We start from the raw sequence: 6,000 nt of genomic DNA, 5'->3' as shown, positions 1-6,000 counted from the left end.
CTGAGGGATGAACAGCAAATTAAGACAGTAACAAGTTAGACAGTGAACTTGATTTTGTGTTGTTGTTGTCCAGTTGTTGCTACTTGAGTTTTAATTGTGTTTCTTACAGCTTCTACAACCAAGTAGTTAGTTCTAATTTTACATATTACTGGTTTCTTCATGGAAAAAGGCATAACAAAGGGAGTTCGAGTAAGTGGCGCTACACTACAGTATGTTGGCACAATCAGTTTAATCCTATCAGTTGCTTTATCAGTCTTTCCTTTTCACATTCCAGTCAGAATGAGAAAAAATGAAAATTGTAGGGTTCCCCCCCCCCTAGAATAAATAGGCTAAACAAGCTATATTGGGCTGTATTTCGGAGAACATAATAATTTGTTTTTGTTAATTAAGAGACACAGCAACAATAGATACAGTAATAGATAATTAAGAGATACAGTTAACAATGGAGGTTACTTTAAATGTCTCAAAATTGTGCTTGTAACAAAACTCTAGAAAAACAATTCACTCAAAATGTATTTTTTGCATCCAGTTTCTCCAATAAAATATGGTGATTGGAAAGGCCCAACAGAGACTTCATTTCCTTAGAGTCCTGTGAAAAAATCAGGTGGAACAACGGCTGATGATCTCTTTCTATCGGTCCACCATAGAAAGCGTCCTCACATACTGCTTTACAGTATGGTATGCTGGTTTAACAGCTGCGGACAGGAAGGCACTATAGAGAGTGATCAATTCGGCACAAGAAATCATTTGTTGCCCTCTGACACCACTGGATGACATCGCCAGATCTCGCTGCTTTAGCAGAGTAAGGAAGATACTCAGAGATGATTCACATCCTGGTCAGTGTCTCTTTGCACTTCTACCAGAAGACATCAAAGTATAGCCAGCCGAACAAACAGGTTTAAAGATAGTTTCTATCCTTGGGCTGTCAGACTTTTAAATGCAACCACAATCCCTCCATGCACACGCTAGTTTTTTTCTTTTTCTTTCTTTTTTCGTTTCTGCTATAATTTTGCACCAGTGAGGTTAAAACCAATTTCGTTGTATTTATTTTGTACAATGACAATAAAGATCATACTTATCAGTGGTGGGTTTCAAAAATTGTTCAAACCTACTCTGTGGGTGTGGCCTCCTTTGTGGGAGTGGCTTGCTGCCCATGTGACCGGATGGGAGTGGCTTGCCGCCCATGTGACCAGATATGAATATGCCGATGACACTTGTCAGAACCACCTTAAATTACCTCACACACAGCACTGGCATGCATAAGAATATGATGTATACTTGTTTTTTAAAAGGCATCTTTGGTTTGCGTTAAAACAACTTCAACACACGCAATGTTCTGATTGCACCACAAACGCAGTAGTCATCCTTACCTTTCAAAGAGGCACTGAGTTTTATAAATATGAGCATGATAGTGTAGAATAATCATATCCAAGGACCAGTGGGGGGTTTCAAAAAACTTTGGAACCTCTTCTGTAGGTGTGGCCTGCTTTCCGGGTCCACTGGTGGAACCTCTTCTAACTGGTTCGGTAGATTTGACGAACCGGTTCTACCGAATAGGTGCGAACTGGTAGGAACCCACCTCTGATACTTATACTTATCTTGAATCAGCAATAAAAACTATAACTAGATAGCTGCTAGCTTTCTTTTATTTTGAGCCACGGTGGCACAGTAGTTAGAGTGCAGGACTGCAGGCTACGAGTGCTGACTGTCAGCTACCAGCAGTTTGGCAGTTCAAATCTCACCAGGCTCAAGGTTGACTCAGCCTTCCATCCTTCCGAGGTGGGTAAAATGTCCTAGTTAGCAGGGGCCGCAAAGACCCTCTGAAAGACCCTCCTTCCAAATGAAGCCTCAGTCGAGGCAAAGGAGTCCAGTTCGTAATTTTGAATGAACGGAGACGGTGAGGACCAAGTAGCCGCCCGACAGAATTCCTCAATAGGTGCTTGAGTGGCCCAGGCGGCCGTCGTCGCGGCGCTCCTCGTGGAGTGTGCTGTTATACGAGGAGGGACAGGCTTAGCTTGTTGTTCGTAGGCCAACTTGATTTGATTGATTGATTGATTTTATTATATTTATATGCCACCCTTTTCCCCCAAAGGGGACTCAGGGCGGCTCACAATTCAAATCAGGGAAGGGGGGTACAGACAAAAAATGAAAAACGAAACATAACAATACATAATTTAAAAACACACAACAGTCATACCATTCGAGACGGGGGCAACAGTTCTTTAGCCCCAGGCCTGCCGGAACAGCCAGGTTTTAAGGGCTATGCGGAAGGCCTGGAGGGTGGTGAGGGTTCGAATCTCCACGGGGAGTTCGTTCCAGAGGGTCGGAGCAGCCACAGAGAAGGCCCTCCTCCGGGTAGTCGCCAGTCGGCACTGGCCGGCGGATGGAATTCGGAGGAGGCCTAATCTGTGGGATCTAATCGGTCTAGTGGAGGTAATTGGCAGCAGGCGGTCTCTCAAGTACCCAGGTCCAATACCATGAAGGGCTTTATAAGTGACGACTAGCACCTTGAAGCGTATCCGGAGACCAATAGGCAGCCAGTGCAGCTCGCGGAGGATAGGTGTTACATGGGTGAACCGAGGTGCACCCACGATCGCATGCGCTTGATGCATGCGTGCAGCCCACGACCTATGGTGGAAGATGATCCTTTCCTGCCCATTGAAGTGGGCTGGAATGAAATGAAGAACGATTCCGACTTGTGAAAGGAGGCTGTCCTCTTTTTGTACACCCGCACAATGCGGCACACATCCAGTTTGTGCCAGACACGCTCTCTGGGATGGCTAGGGTGCGGGCAAAAGTCGGGTAGGATCACCTTCTGCGTCCTGTGGAATAAGCTGATAATTTTTGGTAAAAAGGCTGGATCTAATCTCAGAATGACCCTGTCCGAATGTATAATACAAAGGTCCTCCCTAACGGAGAGTGCAGCCAGCTCCGAGATTCTGCACACCGAGGGAATGGCTACGAGGAAGGCAGTTTTGAGCGACAAATGCCGTAGACTAGCCGAGCGAATAGGTTTGAATGGCGGTGATGTTAAGGTCTGCAAGACAATTGACAAGTCCCAAGTTGGGTAATGGTGCACCATCAGAGGGCGTAAGTTGGTAGCCCCCTTCAGGAAGTTGAACAACCTCCTGCATCGCTTGGGATAACTCAGGAGCCTCCCCAGAATTAGGGCCAGTGGGAGGAGCCTCCTCCCCCATTAGAGAACAAGCTCTTCCATGTCTACCTCCTCCAGAGGAAATAGGAGACCTGGGGGATGCCCTGGAAGGGTTGGGAGAAAATCCAAAATCCCCTTCGTCTGCCAGAGATGGAGAGCCCTCCCGTAGAGTCTCCACCAAGGGAATGTCTGTAGAAACTGGTGGTGGAGGTGGTCCCTGGCTTATATAGTTTGTGCCTGGGCACTAACTGCCTTTTGAAACTGTTTCTCCAGGACCTTCTGCCTCCTTTCAGCCAACCTTTCTGCAGCTTTTGAGACTTTCTTGGCTTGGGGCCGTTTCCCTTTTGCAGGGCAGCCTGCACTGTCCCCCTTAGCAGCAGCAGGGTTGGGCCTGCTGCGCTTGTTAGCGGGAGGGCCAGCTTGATCCCTGGCTTCAGAAACAATCCTGCTGGCCATGACACACTTCTATCACAGTCACAGCTTAGTTGTAATATTCCCAGTATATGAAATAGTTCTGGAAGTATGCCCCTTTAATTCAGTCCAAGTTCTGAGGAAACGGGCTTTGCAGGGATCAGTAACAGTCAGTAATATTTTTTGGCGCCAAAATTGGAAATCCCAAGGCGCTGCAGATCTGCGCTGTGATAAAGGAAGGAATGGCCCAAGAAAGCCAAACTCCTTGCAGCCGCTCTCAATAGTTTTCCTGGGGAGGGGGGACCTGCCTGGAGTCCCAGGGCGAGATCCCAAATTAAGAAGCCCTCCCAGCGGCGATCTGCTATGGAAAACAGGTTGCGGCAAAGCAAACGGCTTGAGAATAAAGCGTGCCGCTTTTTTCCTGTCCAAAATGGCCGCCGTAAGCTTCGGAGCGTAAGCGGGGAGCTGTTGGCAGTTCGGAGAGCTCAGTAGAGCCTCCGTTCTAATTTTTAAAACAGTGACAGCGATCTCAGGGGGTCCCCAACCTACCTACCTGCCCCCAGAGCTCGCCAGCAGCCGCTGACAAGCCTCCCGGTGGTTTCTCAACTGCGGTGGTCGCGGAAGACAGCAGCGCTCAAAGCATCTGTTCCGCGCTTCAATTAGGAGGGAACTTTCATCCAGAGGGAAAATAAAAAATCCTAACACTTCCTAACCTATGCGCTAAACACAAAAATAAGAAAAAAGGCTACACTAACTGCTTGGAGAGTCCAACTTGCTGTTCAAGGACTGGAGCTTCCCAACTGCATCCTTTTAGGGCAACTGAGTTTTTAAAACTGAGCCTCTGTGGGGGAGCAGGAGGCGTGGCTACACAAAATTTGAACTCAGTCCTTGGGCAGCAAGCTGAAGTTAACCCATGCTTGGACACTCCAAGCAGCGCCTAGAAGGATAGCTAGTGTATCACTGAAAAGGGGCAAAACGATTCAAATGTAATAAAGGTTGTTATATATAGAATATATAGAATGTTATGTATAGAATGAAGAAAAAAGTTGTATGAAATAATATAAATGCACATATGTATAACATTATAGCTATACAAGAATTATGTATACAGATAAAAGAATCACAAGAAATATGTAAAAGAAGTGTAATGTGTTGCAAAGATGTGAAGTTTGCATAAACAAACTAAAAAGTTTTAAAAACGAAAAAAAGGAGCATTCATTGATCCAGTCAACTTTCCAATCTTCCTCCAGAGCAGGACTGAGCCCAAAATGCAATCAGTCTTGCATAGAGTTAAGCTATCTCAACCTCACCAGCCAATAATGGAAACCCCAAAACCCAGTTAATTGCTCCATTTTGTCAACTTAGCTCACCAAGAGAAAAAGCTGTAGAAATTAGAATGTGGATGCTGCAGAATGGGCATTAGCTGTCTACTCTTCAAGCAATCCACACATCATACAATTTAACTGAACTGTGCCACATATCAATGGTGATGATTAATATTGGGTTATACTCAGGGGTGGGTTTCAACCGGTTCGCGGCGGTCCCTGCGAACCGGTTGGTCGGCGAACCCGGAAGTTACTTACTTCCGGGTTCGCGGACTGAACGGCGAAGGGCGCGCCCGCCCGCGGTCCTTACCCGGTTTTGATGAGTTCTGCGCTTCTATGCATGCGCAGGACGCATACAGCGCCTGCACGATCCTCCAGGAGCAGCTGGAGCGTCGCGCAGACGCTAGTACGCATGCGTGCACCGTGCGTGTGCACGAGGACGCCGCCGGCTCCGTTCCAACCGAACCGGTTGGAACGGGGCGAGAAACCCACCCCTGGTTATACTATACAAACTGGAGTCACTTGCTACATTTTATAAGCTAAAAGTTCAAGTAAATTCTTTTTCTAGTGAATAAGCAAATGCCAAATCCTTGCTCTCCCCCCCCCCCCAAAAAAAAACTAAAGCAGGACAGAAGTGCAGTAGATTGAAGAGAGCAAGATTTCAGGCAAGAACCACAAGGGAAAAGTACAGCTCTAACCACAATCTACAGAACATATAAGAAAATGTGAACAATAGGGACAACTGAGAAATAAGGCTTGTAAGAAAGGTGAAGCCTAGGAACAAATCTCTAGCTCTTGAAAGGAGTTAGAATTGAAATCCTTCCAGGTGACGATCGTCAGTCATCATTATATGATGTCAGCTCCAATCCCTATTGGTAATTAAATAATATACTTCTAGATGCATATGTATGCAAAGAACTAGCCATTGCATTCATTACCATTTCATTTAAAAAAAAACACCATTAATTCCATCCTTTTTCCATCTGAACAGCTAATCAGTACTATGTCTTGTTACTTCCCTTGGCTGCTACTCATGTATAAAGAGGAAGTAAATGTCTCTCCATCTGAATGTGTGTTTCCTGACACCAAATCCATAAAAGGTGACAATAA

Source organism: Thamnophis elegans, chromosome 5, assembly GCF_009769535.1.
Source record: "Thamnophis elegans isolate rThaEle1 chromosome 5, rThaEle1.pri, whole genome shotgun sequence".
Lineage (NCBI taxonomy): Eukaryota > Metazoa > Chordata > Lepidosauria > Squamata > Colubridae > Thamnophis > Thamnophis elegans.
This window is presented reverse-complemented; position numbering follows the sequence as displayed.